Source organism: Salvelinus sp. IW2-2015, linkage group LG27 (assembly GCF_002910315.2).
Source record: "Salvelinus sp. IW2-2015 linkage group LG27, ASM291031v2, whole genome shotgun sequence".
In the NCBI taxonomy this organism is placed as follows: Eukaryota; Metazoa; Chordata; class Actinopteri; order Salmoniformes; family Salmonidae; genus Salvelinus; species Salvelinus sp. IW2-2015.
The window spans coordinates 14,464,589-14,482,192 of record NC_036867.1 but is presented as its reverse complement, the minus strand read 5'-3'; the positions used below and the strand labels follow the sequence as shown (position 1 = coordinate 14,482,192).

The window sequence follows — 17,604 nt, the reverse complement described above, 5'->3', positions numbered from 1 at the left end:
GACTTGTGTCATGCACAAAGTAGATGTCCTAACCAACTTGCCAAACTATAGTTTGTTAATAATACATTTGTGGAGTGGTTGAAAAATGAGTTTTAATGAGTCCAACATATGTGTATGTAAACTTCCAACTTCAACTGTAAGTATTCACTCCTTGAGACAATACATGTTAGAAACACATTTGGCAGCGATTACAGCTGTGAGTCTTTTTGGTTCAGTCTCTAAGAGCTTTGCACATCTGGATTGTACAATATGCCCATTTATTCTAAAAAATATATATTCAAGCTCTGTCAAGTTGGTTGTTGGATTATTGTTATAAAGCCCTTTTCAAGTCTTACCACAGATTTTCAAGCAGATTTAAGTCAAAACTGTAACTAGGCCATTTAGGAACATTCAATGTCGTCTTGGTAAGTAACTCCAGTGTAGATTTGGTCTTGTGTTTTAGGTTATTTTCCTGCTGAAAGCTGATTTTGTCTCCCAGTGTCTGTTGGAAAGAAGACTGAACCAGGGTTTCCTCTAGGATTTTGCCTGTGCTTAGCTGTGTTCTGTTTATTCTTATCCTAAAAAAACTCCCTAGTACTTGCCAATGACAAGCATAACTGTAACATGAGGCAGCCACCACCATGCTTGAAAATATAAAGAGGGGTACTCAGTGACGTGTTGGATTTGTATTCAGGACAAAACTTATTTTTTTGGCAGTATTACTTATGTACCTTGTTGCAAACAGGAAGCATGTTTGGAAAATGTTTTATTCTGTACAGGCTTCCCTTTTTCACTCTGTCATTTAGGTTAGTATTGTGTAGTAACTGCAATGTTGTTGATCCATCCTCAGTTTTCTCATATCACAACCATTAAACTCTGTAACTGTTTTAAAATCATGGTGAAATCCCAGAGCAGTTTCCTTCCTCTTCGGCAACTGAGTAGGAAGGACGCCTTTATCTTTGTATTGACTGGGTGTATTGATACATCGTCCAAAGCCTAATTAATAACTTCACCATGTTTAAAGGGATATTCAGCGTCTGCTTTTTCTACCAATCGGTGCCCTTTGCGAGGCATTGAAAAACTTCCCTGGTCTTTGTGGTTGAATCTGTCCTTGAAATTCACTACTTGATATGTGTGGGGTATAAAGATGGGGTAGTCATTCAAAAATCTTGTTAACCACTATTATTGAACATGCAACTTATTGTGTGATTTGAAAAGCACATTTTTTACTCCTGAACTTATTTAGGCTTGCAATAACAAAGTGGTTGAATACTTATTGACTTGACACATTTCAGACTTTCATTTTTTAATTAATTTCGAAAATGTTCTACAAAGAAAATTCCACTGACATTATGGGGTGTTGTGTGTCGATCAGGCTGTAACACAACAAAATGTGGAAAAAGTAAAGGAGTGTGAATACTTTCTGAAGGCACTGTAATTAGACTTGATTTGACGGAAAAACATTTAGGTTTTATTGTTACGTGGTAAGACTAACCATCCAAAGAAGATCAGTGACTTATAAGTGAACGCAGCTATTTAGGATCTAATTGATTTGATAGCTTTTTGATAAAATCTTCAGAGTTAAGCAAAACTATGAACGCCTGCCTACCTAAAAGACAGTTGACCTTTTTAAAGGTGATACTTATTCACCTGCCGACCCTGTTACTCTCATCTACCCACCCCAGCCACTAGCACATACTGTCATATTTGATTCACAATCCAGCTGAGAAAGTCTAGTTTACTTCATCTGAGGGCCGGAAAGGTGTTGGAAACCGAACATGTTTGATTTAGAGAAATACGTTGTGCCTGTATGCTTAGGAGCTGGAAAATCATTAGATGAAAAGTTTCCAGCCTTCTCAGCCGCTAATCCAAGAACACGTCAGGGGTGCTGTAGGAACATATCTCCACTCTGCGGTTGTGATCTCAGAGCTATGGTTTGTTTTCTTTGGCTCCACTGGAGGAAATCAAGCAGTCCCATTGTGAAATGATCAGTCATGACTGGGCGTGGTGTAACAATATCAATGCACCACCGACACGGCTGATGGAGCACTCGACATAGGCTACTTTATTGAGTATTGCTTTCGTTATACAGGAGAAAAGGCGAAAGTCGAACACCTCCCTCTTGAGTTCTTATCAAGACTTCTTGTCACTCTTTGTTTGTTTTCCTTTCCGCTTTCCTTCAGGAATTGAATTGGCTCAGTACTTTATCCGTCAAGGTAAACAAATCTCCCTTTAAGTCTCCAAAGGGCTAGAGAAACTAATATAAAAAAGGCATTTATATCACAATAATTTCCTATGGTTATGATGCACAATTTTCTAAACACTTAGGTTATTTACTTGAGAGCAGAATTGTTACTGCTGCTCTACTTAGCAGGCATCAAATAAGCAGTGTTACTTTGATATAACTCTGGATAGCCTACTCTTTGGCCAACAATTGTATTGATTTCATGTTTAAACCGCATTAAGCTCTGTGCAGCCTCATTTGGTACATCGAATTATACACTGAACCACAAATACTGTTTGGCACCAATGTTCCCTCCACGGGACTGCCGTGCACATGAAATATCAGCACGAGATTGAACTTCACTCAACTTTCTAGAGTTTTCCCTGTTAACGCTATCAATGTTTCCCTTTACTGTGGGAATTGTGAGCAAATCACCACAATATTAGCAACTTTCAATGGAACATACCTAAACAAAACGAACTATGCAAGACTTAGTATGCAAAACTAACTATGCAAGAGATGTTGTAGGCAGAACACATGATAGTAGGATTCTATTGCATTGACAGGGAGGACTCAGGCCCATACTCTACACAGACCGGTGCGCCATAACCAATCAGAGCTGCAGTAGGCCTAAAGGCAAATAGACCATTGCCATATATGGATCTGTGCCATTCAATTTGAACTGGACTGTTTTTACAGCATGAGCGGTCGTGAGTAGACACGCTTGTTTTGAGATCAAAGTAAGAGCGACGTGTCTATATTTGTTCATATCCTTTGCTATACCAAACAAAAATATGAACTCAACATGCAACAAATTAAAAAATATTATACTGAGTTCATATATAAGGAAATCAGTCAATTCATTAGGTCCTAATCTATGGATTTCACATGACTGGGAATAGGTCACAGATACCTTTCTTTTTTTTTTAAAGGCAGGGGCGTGGATCAGAAAACTAGTCGGTATCTGGTGTGACCATTTGCCTCATGCAATGTGACATCTCCTTTGCATATATATTTATTTTTTAATTATATATTTGTATATCAAGTTAGCATCGAGTTGATCAGGCTGTTGATTGTGGAATGTTGTCCCATTCCTCTTCAATGGCTGTGTGAAGTTGCTGGATATTGGAGAGAACTGGAACCCACTGTCGTACACGTCGATCCAGAGCATCCCAAACATGCTCCATGGGTGACATGTCTGGTGAGTATTCAGGCCATGGAAGGACTGGGTCATTTTCAGGTTCCAGGAATTGTGTGAAGATCCTTGCGACATGGTGCCGTGCATTATCATGCTGAAACGTGATGGAACAACAATGGGCCTCAGGATCTCGTCACGGTATCTCTGTGCATTGAAATTGCCATCGATAAAATGCAATTGTGTTTGTTGTCTGTATCTTATGCCTGCCAATACCATAACCCCACCTCCACCATGGGGCACTCTGTTCACAACGCTGACATCCGCAAACCGCTCCCCTACACAGCGCCATACACTTGGTCTGCGGTTGTGAGGCCGGTTGGACGTACTGCCAAATTCTCTAAAACGATGTTGGAGGCAGCTTGAATTAACATTCAATTCTCTGGCAACAGCTCTGGTAGAAATTATTGCAGTCAGCAATGCCAATTGCACGCTCCCTCAAAACATCTATGGCATTGTGTTGTGACAGCTGCACATTTTAGAGTGGCCTTTCCCAGCACAAGGTGCAACTTGGGCTGTTGCGGTGACCGTATTGCCGGCGTTCACTAGTCATGAAGGTAGTCAAATTCCACATGACCGTTTATTCACGTTAATTAGGCTGCTCCAAGCTCTGATGCTGCTGATAGTCATTAATAGTCTACCAAACTTGCTAACTACCTGGTACTCAGCACTCTATTGTCCCTCTAATCATTCTGACATCAATGCAAATGTTATCAAATCTAATCAAACACTTCATGAGAGCCCATGAGCTCATGTTGCGCTACATTTCTATAGGCTATGCAATTGCGTGAGAAAACAGAGTGATGGCCTCTATTAAAAATATGATCCCATCAGCTTTCTATAGGCTAAGCCTATATTTACTTTCTTAACTTTCCTAATACTAAGCACGTTGCTTCTCTTTACAACAGGAGTATAGCCTACCTGGCTGGCATGAAAACGAACCACGGGACAAGCGTCCTCCAAATCAAATTTTATTTGACACATACACATGGTTAGTGTAGCGAGTGTAGCGAAATGCTTGTGGTTCTATTTCCGACAATGCAGTAATAACCAACGAGTAATCTAACCTAACAATTTCACAACAGCTACCTTACACTTGTGTGTATAACGGGATGAAGAATATGTACATAAAGATATATGAATGAGTGATGGTACAGAACGGCATAGGCAAGATGCAGTAGATGGTATCGAGTACAGTATATGCATATGAGATTAGTAATGTAGGGTATGTAAACATTATATTAAGTGGCATTGTTTAAAGTGGCTAGTGATATATTTTTTACATGTATGGCAGCAGTCACTCAATGTTAGTGGTGGCTGTTTAACAGTCTGATGGCCTTGAGATAGGAGTTTTTTTACTCTCGGTCCCAGCTTTGATGCACCTGTACAGACTTCGCTTTCTGGATGATAGCGGTTGAACAGGCAGTGGCTCGGGTGGTTGTTGTCCTTGATGATCTTTTTGGCCTTCCTGTGACAACGGGTTCTGTAGGTGTCCTGGAGGGCAGGTAGTTTGCCCTCAGTGATGCCTTGTGCAGACCGCACTACCCTCTGGAGAGCCTACCGGTTGTGGGCAGAGCAGTTGTCGTACCAGGCGGGGATACAGACCGACAGGATGCTCTCGATTGTACATCTGTAAAAGTTTGAGGTTTTGATGACAAGCCAAATTTCTTCAGCCTCCTGAGGTTGAAGAGGCGCTGTTGCGCCTTCTACACTACGCTTTCTGTGTGGGTTGACCATTTTCAGTTTGTCCGTGATGTGTATGCCGAGGAACTTAACTTTCCACCTTCTCCACTACTGTCCCGTTGATGTGGATGGGGGGGATGCTCCCTCTGCTGTTTCCTGAAGTCCTCGAACATCTCCTTTTTGTTTTGTGGATGTTGAGAGGTCACACGTCTGCAAACTTGATGATTGAGTTGGAGGTGTGCATGGCCACGCAGTCATGGGTGAACAGGGAGTACAGGAGAGGGCTGAGAAAGCACCCTTGTGGGGCCCCAGTGTTAAGAATCAGCGGGGTGGAGATTTTGTTTCCTACCCTCACCACCTGGGGGCGGCCCATCATAGTCCAGGACCCAGTTGCACAGGGTGGGTTCGAGACCCAGGGTCTCGAGCTTAATTACGAGTAATATGAATAACTCTAAATTAAGAATTTACTGTAGTAGTACCTATGTCTTTGTTAATTGCTCAATGGAGAATAGCCGCATGTACGCACTCTCTCAAATCGTTTGGAGAAAACATCCTTTCTGTTTTATTCAGTTTTGTTCAATTGTGTTCTTCATACAAAAATATAAAATGCCATAGAATTTTAAGTCAATTAGACTGGCAGTTATTTGCTTGACATTCACCGGCTGACATTTCTTTACCGCCACAGCCCTAGGTCCACCTGTGTAATGATCATGCGGTTTAATCAGTGTCTTGATATGCCACACCTGTCAGGTGGATGAATTATCTTGGCAAAGGAGAAATGCTCACTAACAGGGATGTGAACACATTTGTTCACAAAATTTGAGAGAAGTATTTTGTGCCTCTGGGATCTTTTATTTCAGCTCATGGGACCAACACTTAACATGTTGCGTTTATTTTTGTTCAGTGTAGTTAGTGAGTTATTAGCCCAGTTATTGATTATTTGTAGTCAGCAATGGGGGAGTGATTGCTTCCTACATTTTTTGAGATCTTTGAAAAACAAGGTATAGAGCTTTTTTTCTGTTGTATTTAGAGACCGGCTTGAATAACCGAAGTAGCCAATAGGCAGACGGTAGCATAATCTGATTCTCTGTAATAGTGGTATGGGGGAAATTATGCATTTTATTTTGTAAAGTGGTTTCTTGCATCAAAGAATGCAACACATTTTTGTGGATAAACAGGTTAATGTCAAGCCCTGCATGTTTCATGGAATGTAGACCTACATTGAGCACCACACATTGGCTGCTACTGTAGGCTGAATGATAGAACAGCTATTTCCATGTTAAAATGTAATGGGATGCATTTTTTTCCATTTGTATTTGATGGTAGGCCTACATTAAAATCAAATTACCACAGTAGCCTTCTTGACCACTGTTAAAACTAACTTAAAGCAGACACAGGCTCAGTGTTCACAGAATTTTCACAACGTTAAATTTTGCGCTCAGTGACAAACACTTTGAGGGAACGTTGTTTGGTGCACTTACAACTTTCACCTCCCAGTCTCACTCCGTTTATACTGCCTCCCCTTTCAGTGTCCATTGTGATGCTCCGTCTGTCAGTATGATGTTAGTGCCCAGCGTGGCCTAAAACCATGACCTCAATCAGGTCAATCCCATCTCTCTCTGCACATATTGTTCATCTCAGACCAAACATGAAACAAAGTATGTGGTCCTTATGAACATCATGAATGTACTGTACTGAAATATCATCATCTGGATGACAATTGCTATTAGGCTATTCATGCCAACATGAATGCGAAATACTTAGATTCCCTGAGACCATATTCAAAATGTCTGACACTGCTGCAGTCTGTAAATGTGTACCATTTTCCAAAGATTACATTGAAGACACAAGAAGCATTTTGATTTCCACCTGGAATAGTAATAGCCTATCAAATTCAGCCTGCAGCTAGTGTATCATGTTATTCATAGCACATGATTTCCCAGGAATTTGAATGCCTCTGTGTGTTTTGAGGCTGGAGTAAGATTTCATGATCATTGTTCAGATTTTCTCCACGCCTCAGTCTGAGTCTTTTGGGACCAACTTGCGGCCAACTCAGCTTATTACAAAGGGACACCTGGTCAAAGCTTCACATTTACCATTAATGTCTTGTGAGAAAAGTGACTGACATTTTGTACTGCCAATGCAACCTGAGATGCTCAGTGGACTAACAATGACACATCTTTCTTAGTACCTAATCAGTTATGCTGGCTGGGTCCACAACGGTTTGGTTTTTACATTTCCCTTCACAACAGAAGTTGTTAAGTGGATATGCACTGAATAACATCCATGGGGACATCCACACTGACATTTGTATAGAGTGGTATGGTCTGTATGCAGGCCTAAACATGGGCAGGGTCAGTGGTATGCAACAGTTGCAACAGTTACAGTTGTATTACACTGACTGTAGCTTGAACTAGAGATTGACCGATTTTGATTTTTCAACACCGATACCGATTATTGGAGGACCAAAAAAAGACGATACCGATTAATCGGACGATATTTATTTATTTGTAATAATGACAATTACAACAATACTGAATGAACACTTTTTTATTTTAACTTAATATAATACATCAATAAAATCAATTTAGCCTCAAATAAATAATGAAACATGTTCAATTTGGTTTAAATAATGCAAAAACAAAATGTTGGAGAAGAAAGTAAAAGTGCAATATGTGCCATGTAAAAAAAGCTATCGTTTTAAGTTCCTTGCTCAGAACATGAGAACATATGAAAGCTGGTGGTTCCTTTTAACATGAGTCTTCAATATTCCCAGTTAAGAAGTTTTAGGTTGTAGTTATTATAGGGCTATTTCTCTCTATACCATTTGTATTTCATATACCTTTGACTATTGGATGTTCTTATAGGCACTTTAGTATTGCCAGTGTAACAGTATAGCTTCCGTCCCTCTCCTCGCCCCTACCTAGGCTCGAACCAGGAACACATCGACAACAGCCACCCTCGAAACATCGTTACCCATCGCTCCACAAAAGCCACGGCCCTTGCAGAGCAAGGGGAACAACTACTTCAAGGCCTCAGAGCGAGTGACGTCACCGATTTGAAACGCAATTAGCACGCACCCCGCTAACTAGCTAGCCATTTCACATCGGTTACACCAGCCTAATCTCGGGAGTTGATAAGCTTGAAGTCATAAACAGCTCAATGCTTGAAGCACAGCGAAGAGCTGCTGGCAAACGCACGAAAGTGCTGTTTGAAAGAATGCTTACGAGCCTGCTGCTGCCTACCACCACTCAGTCAGACTGCTCTATCAAATATCAAATCATAGACTTAATTATAACATAACACACACACAAATACGAACCTTAGGTCATTAATATGGTCAAATCCGGAAACGATAATTTCGAAAACAAAACTTTTATTCTTTCAGTGAAATACGGAACCGTTCCGTATTTTATCTAACGGGTGGCATCCATAAGTCTAAATATTCCTGTTACATTGCACAACCTTCAATGTTATGTCATAATTACGTACAATTCTGGCAAATTAGTTCGCAACGAGCCAGGCGGCCCAAACTGCTGCATATACCCTGACTCTGTTGCACAGAACGCAAGAGAAGTGACACATTTTCCTAGTTAAAAGAAATTCATGTTAGCAGGCAATATTAACTAAATATGCAGGTTTAAAAAATATATACTTGTGTATTGATTTTAAGAAAGACGTTGATGTTTATGGTTAGGTACACATTGGTGCAACGACAGTGCTTTTTTCGCGAATGTGCTTGTTAAATCACCCGTTTGGCGACGTAGGCTATGATTCAATGATAAATTAACAGGCACCACACCGATTTATATGCAACGCAGGACAAGCTAGATAAACTAGTAATATCATCAACCATGTGTAGTTAACTAGTTATTATGTTAAGATTGATTGTTTTTTTTATAAGATATGTTTAATGCTAGCTAGCACCTTACCTTGGCTCCTTGCTGCACTCGCATAACAGGTAGTCAGCCTGCCACGCAGTCTCCTCGTGGAGTGCAATGTAATCGGCCACGATCGGTGTCCAAAAATGCCGATTACCTATTGTTATGAAATCGGCCCTAATTAATCAGCCATTCCGATTAATCGGTCGACCTCTAGCTTGAACCATACAAATGTAACTTTCATTTTGTTCAGTATATTTAATTGTTGCATTTATAAGATTTTACTGAGTTACAGTTCATAGAAGGAAACCAGTCAATTTAAATAAATAAATTAGACTGCACCTTTCTGGGGTGCAGCCATGGGTGGGCCTTGGAGGGTATAAGCCCACCCACTTGGCAGCCAGGCCCAACCACTGGGGAGCCAGGCCCAGCCAATTAGAATGAATTTTTCCCCACAAAAGGGCTTTATTACAGTTGTGAGATCGGTTTGACGTACTGCCAAATTATCTAGAGAAATGAACAATCAATTCTCTGGCAACAGCTCTGGTGGACATTCCTGCAGTCATCATGCCTATTGCACGTTCCCTCAACTTGACATCTGTGGCATTGTGTTTTAGGACAACTGGCTTTTTATTATCCCCAGCACAAGGTGCACCTGTGTAATGATCATGCTGTTTTATCAGCTTCTTGATATGCCACACCTGTCAGGTGGATGGATTATTTTAGCAGAGGCGAAATGCTCACTAACAGGGGATGTAAACACACTTTAGAGAAATATGTTTTTTGTGCGTATGGACCATTTCTGGGATTCTTTTTATTTAATCTCATGAAACATGGGACCAACACCTTACAGATTAGGCTACATAGTGTCCATTGCTGGTGTGTGTGATGGCCAGAAGAGAACATGATCGTGAACCATGACTGTGACTAGTGGATAAACCACATAGGTCTATTAAAAAATGGATATCAACTGGGGATTTGGGATTTTTCCTTTGGTGTTTTTGAGAAGCTTACAGAGATTTACCATGCTTTTTGATCTGTATCAAGAGTTTAATTCCTCACCTTCTTTATACCAAAGACTTTCAGCTTTCTATTCAGACTGATGCCAAGTACATATCTAGCTAACGTATTTGTCTACAAGAGTGATTATGTATTTAATTTGGATTATTCAAACACAGTAGTAGATGATAAAAGTCTATTTTGCAGGCAAGGCTATTAGCTCTGACCTCTAGGCTCTATTCCAACATGCCAATGGGGTGTGTTTGGGACTCAGCCCTAGGATGTATGGAAGGTGTGGTAGTAGGCAAAAGTTGGATGATGGTTGCTAGTTTCTATGTGTCAAATTGTGTGCTATCAATAGACTACACACCACACCCCTCCACTCAATAGCCCTTGCTTGCCTCGCTGAGGTAATTGTGCAGAGGAGGCGGGTCTTGTTACAGCAGGAAAATTAAATGCCTTTTACAATACTCTTGACATTGTCTGTTGTCACAGGATTGTTATGTTGAGCCTCTGAAGTTTCCACTCTGATGCTGCGATTTGTAACCATGTGGGAGGTGGGAATTTACCAGTTGTGAAGTCGTAAATATCATTTGGATGCATTCATGTGATTTGAACTCGTTGAGAAACGCTGATTCGATAAAGGGCCTCTTTGCCAACATCCCAAAGTATCCCTTTAACCAAATAGCTATCGAGACTATCTGCATTGCCTTTTTGCACTAACTTTTTTCTCATCACATATGCTGCTGCTACTGTTTATCTGTCACTTTATTCCTAGTTATACAGTATACACACCTACCTCAATTACCTGCACATCGACTCGGTACTTGTACCCGTGTATATAGCCAAGTTATCGATACTTATTGTGTATTTATTATGCATTTTTATTTATTCATTCTTTCTGTATTGTTGGGAAGGGGCCAAAGTAAGCATTTCACTGTTAGTCTAACCCTGTTTATGAAGCATGTGACAAATAAAATTTGACTTGATTTGATAAGCTAATGACCAACAAGCTGCGGCAACCATACATTTAAAATACTGCTATCATGCTTGTAATCTAATTATAGAGTTTAAAAAATCACAATAATAGATTGCTTTTCATAAATAATGATTTGTTGTTGCATTTAACTTCTGAAAATGCTGTTATAGAGGCCATTTCTTAGTAGGTGACGTCTGAGTTGACCATGTGGGGGAAGTGGGTGCTCTGGATGATGGACGAGTTTCCAGCTAGTAATTACCAGTTGGAGGGCCGTTCAAGTGGAATTTTCCCAGTCGTTTGTGGTAAATTCCCACTTTGTTATGAACGCACCATGACACTACCTCAAGTTTTGACTGTCATAAATGGGGCGTGTCTGTAGCACGGTACATCGCCCAATTCATCGGAAGCTTCGGCTTTGGCTTGCTTATATAGAGCGGGTACTACAGGGGTTGCTCAACTAAAAATGTTGCAGTTATGCTGCAGGATTTAGAGGTAATTTGTGGTTTAGTACGGTACCCTGCGTCACTACTTCATTGACCAGACCAGCGCAAGGAGGAGTTGGAACTCAAAAGCATAATCAGTGCTCTAAGGCGCTACTGTGTCATTAAAAATAGACTTTTTTTGTTACTACTCGTCAGTATTACTTACTAAAACTGTTGTTACATTAAGGTTTTTATTCTAAGAGAAACTTAGACTACAATTATGGTGTGGAAATGTTAGGATTATTTTTGCTCTTACTGTAGTACTGTTTTCTACTCCCGACTGGTCACGTTGTACAGCGCCCGAGTGGCGCAGCGGGTCTAAGACACTGCATCGCATTGCTACAGATGCTGGTTCCATACCCGTGCTGGCCACGCCCGGGTGACCCATGAGGTGATGGTAGGCTTTTGATATATCTCCCTCCTAAAAACAGAAATAAATCATTCTAAATAACAAACTGGCTTTATTTACAAATTAGTAACCATGTCTCACCCCATGTTCAAGAATGGCCTTTTTCTCACTCACTTTACGTTATTTGAAAACTAAATAATCTCTAAAATATTGTTATTTTTAAAACAAAGCTATTATTATTAATAATAATTAATTTAGAATTTATATAAAGCCCCTTTAGATATTCTCAGATATATTATTAACCCTGTTTTTCACAAGCATAGCAGGCTGTGAATTCTGCAAACAACGTTTCTAGCAGGACAATATACACTGCGCAAAAAAATAAAGGGAACACTTAAACAACACAATGTAACTCCAAGTCAATCACACTTCTGTGAAATCAAACTGTCCACTTAGGAAGCAACACTGATTGACAATACATTTCACATGCTGTTGTGCAAATGGAATAGACAAAAGGTGGAAATTATAGGCAATTAGCAAGACACCCCCAAAAAAGGAGGTGATCAGCAGGTGGTGACCACAGACCACTTCTCATCCTATGCTTCCTGGCTGATGTTTTGGTCACTTTTGAATGCTGGTGGTCTCTCACTCTAGTGGTAGCATGAGACGGAGTCTACACCAACACCAAGTGGCTCAGGTAGTGCAGCTCATCCAGGATGGCCACATCAATGCAAAGCTGTGGCAAGAGGTTTACCTGTGTCTGTCAGCGTAGTGTCCAGAGCATGGAGCGCTACCAGGAGACAGGCCAGTACTCAGGAGACGTGGAGGAGGGCAACAACCCAGCAGTAGGACGCTACCTCCGTCTTTGTGCCAAGGAGTAGCACTGCCAGAGCCCTGCAAATGACCTCCAGCAGGCACAAATGTGGCATGTGTCTGCTCAACGGTCAGAAAACAGACTCCATGAGGGTGGTATGAGGGCCCGACGTCCACAGGTTGGGGTTGTGCTTACAGCCCAACACGTGCAGGACGTTGGCATTTGCCAGAGACACCAAGATTAGGCAAATTCGCCACTGGCGCCCTGTGCTCTTCACAGATGAAAGCAGGTTCACACTGAGCACATGAGCCACATGTGACAGACGTGGACAGAGTCTGGAGACGCCGTGGAGAACGTTCTGCTGCCTGCAAACATCCTCCAGCATGACGGTTTGGCGGTGGTCAGTCATGGTGTGGGGTGGCATTCTTTGTGGGGCCGCACAGCCCTCCATGTGCTCGCCAGAGGTAGCCTGACTGCCATTAGGTACCGAGATGAGATCCTCAGAGCCCTTGTGAGACCAATATGCTGAACACATGCACATTTGTGGCCTGCTGGAGGCATTTTGCAGGGCTCTGGCAGTGCACTTCCTTGCACAAAGGCGGAGGTAGCGTCCCTGCTGCTGGTTGTTGCCCCCTACGGCCTCCTCCACGGTCTTCCTGATGTACTGGCCTGTCTCCTGGTAGCGCCTTCCATGCTCTGGACACTACGCTGACAGACACAGCAAACCTTCTTGCCACAGCTTGCATTGATGTGCCATCCTGGATGAGCGCACTAACCTGAGCCACTGTGTGGGTTGTAGACTCCGTCTCATGCTCACACTAGAGTGAAGCACCGCAGCATTCACAAAAGTGACCCAAAAACATCAGCCAGGAAGCATAGGAACTGAGGAAGTGGTCACCACCTGCAGAATCACTACTTTATTGGGGTGTCGTTGCTAATTGCCTATAATTTCCACCTTTTGTCTAACCATTTGCACCAACAGGCATGTGAAATTTATTGTCAATCAGTGTTGCTTCCTAAGTGGACAGTTTGATTTCACAGAAGTGTGATTGACTTGGAGTTACATTGTGTTGTTTAAGTGTTCCCTTTATTTTTTTGAGCAGTGTATATTGGTTATGGCTCCCGAGTGGCGCACAATGGGGATTGCCTTGCAGTTCTCCAGCTTGATCCACTGACTAGGGAAATGTTCTTGCTGTTCTTAGTGCCTGTCTGCATGTTCAAACTAAAACAATGTAACTAATAATGGTGTGAAAAATGCCGCTTAGATATGAATTCGGAGGGCAGATATGATTAAATATTGAAGCCTTAGACCTCTCACTAAAGGCGTCAGCCAAAAGTTATACTTAAATCCGAACTGGATTTAACAAAAAATTACATGAAAAGCGCAAATTTCGAAAAGTAATTTGAAAGGTAGATACAAATTATTTGTGACATTGTGGTTACAATAAAGAATGTAAACAAGATGCTGTGTTTTTATTTACAGTAGTGATGGACAGCTGGTGGCATTTTGAAAACAGGTTTATAAACATTTGTTTTTCACAAGTGTACTGTAGCAGGTGGAGAGCCCTACAGTATTAGCAGGACAATAGACTCTTTATAGCCTGGCTATTGTAGGTGGGAACATCCCCCTACTTGACCAGTTCATCTTTGCTTGTAGGCTTGGCAGTTACGGATGAATGTTTTCAGTTGATGCCAAACAAGTTTGATCAGGTTTAAATCAGGAGACCTACATGTAGAGATAAAAAAATATGTTTTTAGATATACTGTAGGCCTATCGTAGGTGGTGTTGGTCTTTTTTATTTATTTTATTTTACCTTTATTTTACTACATGAAGGTCTACTTACTCTGCTGGCGTCTTGACCCAGTTTATGCCCTCATTTGCAATGCAATCCGGGCGGCAATGCAAACCGGGCGGCAGTGTGTTTTCGGTCATTGTCTGCTTTTGGAGAAGAAAAAAAGAAATTTTGCCTAACAGGCAAAATTAGGTACAATACCAGAAATATACATGTAAATAGGCCTAAACATAACAAAATATTGCTATAATCCTACCTTGAAAGAAACGATGTGGTGCCAGAAACACCTCTCTGGCATAGGGTCCAGCATATTTCTTGATGATTTCTTCCTCAAAGAAATCTCTAGCCATGATTCCTGAAAAAGGAGGCAACAGTGAATTATTGTGGAACACATAGCAGTCCGTGATGTGTAGGCTACAATATTTTATTTACCTTTTGCTTTGTAAATAGCCAAACTTACCATCAAAAGTCAAATATGGGCCTGGTCCCTGGTGAGAAATTGCCCCCCACACATGGAGTTTGAGCGGATGCTTGGGACTCGGCTTGCTTTATCTTCCTTTTTTTCTGTAACAATTTTGAGCAAATTGCTCAAGGGCCATGGTTGATTCGTCTGTGAAGATGACGTCATTGAATGTCTCACCAGCTTTGATCCATGCCTGGGCCTGCAGGACGCAAAGTTCTTTGTCAGACGAATCATCGGGTCGAAACTACAGAACAGTACAAAACAAGCACACATGGTTAATGCTCTGGAAAAAAGTATGTATGTATGTACACTACCGTTCAAAAGTTTGGAGTCACTTCAAAATGTCCTTGTTTTTGAAAGAAACGCATGTTTTTTGTCCCTTTTAAAATAACATCAAATTGATCAGAAATACAGTGTCGACATTGTTAATGTTATGAATTACTATTGTAGCTGGAAACGGCTGATTTTTAATGGATTATCTACATCGACGTACAGAGGCCCATAATCAGCAACCATCACTCCTGTGTTCCAATAGCACGTTGTGTTAGCTAATGTGTTAGCTAAGTTGATCATTTTTAAAAGGCTAATTGATCATTAGAAAACCCTTTTGTAATTATGTTAGCACAGCTGAAAACTGTGGGCTGATTAATGAAGCAATAAAACTGGCCTTCTTTAGACTAGTTGAGTATCTGGAGCATCAGCATTTGTGGGTTCGATTTACAGGCTCAAAATGGCCAGAAACAAAGACCTTCTGAAACTCGTCAGTCTATTCTTGTTCTGAGAAATGAAGGCTAAGTTTCTTCAACTGTCTTCTGACTGTGATTAGAGCGATGTTGATGTTGTGCCGTGATGCCAGCAGATTACAGATGGCCTTTGCCGATCGCTCATCTTCATTCATTAGTGAGTCGATGGCTTGAATAGTCTCGCTGGAAATGGAATACAATGTAAAAATGTGCAGCATACAGTAAAGACCAGCAGTCACTTTATTTAAGCATTATTAGACCCACTTTACAGTAGTCTCCCACTGTACCTGTTTATTTTCTTGGGCTTTCACATTCAGCGTAGCACAGGCATCTGATAGTGTTTGCGAATAGCACTGACCGTGACCAAAATCCCCAAGTCTACCAGTATTCTTTTAAATGTCTCCAGTAGATTTTCCATTCATCCTGAAAGCCCTAAAATGCTCACTTAAATGAATAGAGGTCATGGTGCTACAGTATGTTGTTACAGCATAATCAAAGTGAGGACAATCGGCGATTAGGCACTCACCATGTTTACTACAGTATGTACTGTAGGCTATATTTACTTGTCAGACAGCATAGTAGCCTAATAAAAAAATGCAGGTGGCTTCTATCTTCAAAATGCTTTATTATCCAAATGTTTAAAATGAGTGTGGGCGACCTCCTGCAACCGCAAAATGTCGGATAAAGCATATACTGTACAGTACTGTATTTCTTCATCAGCATCTTTATGCTTTCGTTAATACAATGTTGATAAAAATGCAGATGCTTATTTCCTTATGGCTCCATAACGATTTACTATGAGAATAAATATCCACTGAATGACAGAAATATTGGAACAAAGTAGGCTAATTAAGGAAAGCGAATTGTTGCTTACTGGAAAATACTCTTTCAAACACACACGGTTATGTTGTACAGCGCCATTCTGGCTATTAGCAGGACAATAGACTTGCCTAGAAAGAGGGTAGGGGGAGCATTCTATCGCCAAATGTATTTCTCAGTTATGTTGGCTGTATCACAACCGGCCGTGATTGGTTACATTTTCAGTTTAATCTACCAGGAAATACAGAACAAATAATACAACAAATATTGTGGTTAAACTCAAATATCTTAATTGATAAAACATGTTTATCAATTGGAACCTTTTAACATGTAGAAGGGGGGATTTATTTGTATTATTATTATGTATCACATCCGACCGTGATTGGGAGTCCCATAGGGTGGCACACAATTGGCTCAGCGTTTCTCTCCCTCTAAAAACAGAAATAAATGTTTTGGCCTTTGGTGGTCAAACTAGTACCAACTAGCATTAATGGTAAAAATGGCTGACAATTTAAATAACGTTCCATAGAATTGCTGCAGTATGACACAACTTTTAAAGGAGAAACCACTGTACCTGTTTGCTGAAATGGGTGCAAGAGGGAAGTTCGTAACATGGCTCAAGCTCTTTCACAAGGTGCTGAAACCCCCCCCATTCTCAACCACCGTGAATGGGCGCATATCCGCGGCTATAAATCAAAGACTGTAAAAAATATAAACATAGCTTACCTATCGCTCTTGTAATTTATTTGGACCAGTCAGAATCAGTTGCCAAGGAATGTTTGAATGCCGAGGAGAGACGATGTTGTATTATTTCTATGAGTTTCCGTCTTGCTCTGGTATACTGGGGTGATGTCGGTGTAAATCTGTCGACATTTGAGGTGTTGGCAGCTGCATAGGCTATTCTCGTAGAGCGTGGCGACATACTGTTAACGTTTTATTCACACCTTACTATCCTTCACCGTTATAATCTATTGGGAAGCCGAAATGTTCCCAAACTGGAGATTTAAACGATGATCCTTTATCGACCCCACCACTCTCTATCCTACAGAACTAGTTCCCCGTTGCGCCTCATAAAAGGACAGTTTGAAATGTGGCAATTAAGATTTGAATTTTGGTTACAATGTGGGCATAGTCTAGTTGTTAACTAATTTCAGGCTATTCCGGTTTCTTTTTCAGCTCAGATTTACTCAAGAGGCATAGG

At 41.0% G+C, this 17,604-nt stretch overlaps 1 protein-coding gene and 1 long non-coding RNA gene across 4 annotated transcripts in view; one reads left to right on the top strand and one right to left on the bottom strand.

Moving 5' to 3' along the window:
* Positions 1-17,604, top strand: part of LOC111953440 (anion exchange protein 2) — an 87,829-nt gene that overhangs the window by 3,929 nt on the left and 66,296 nt on the right. The gene's annotated exons all lie outside the window — the stretch shown is intronic.
* LOC111953441 (uncharacterized) overlaps positions 14,044-17,604 on the bottom strand; it is a 31,142-nt gene continuing 27,581 nt past the window's right edge. For 2 of the 3 annotated variants that reach the window (XR_011474240.1, XR_002875862.3), the window contains exons 4-7: positions 14,839-15,040; positions 14,635-14,733; positions 14,430-14,553; positions 14,044-14,311 (exon numbers count right to left, since the gene is read on the bottom strand). This is a non-coding gene — a long non-coding RNA (uncharacterized lncRNA). Of the gene's footprint in view, positions 14,312-14,429; positions 14,554-14,634; positions 14,734-14,838; positions 15,086-17,604 lie in introns of all 3 variants that reach the window. The other variant, XR_002893434.2, reaches the window with a different exon arrangement.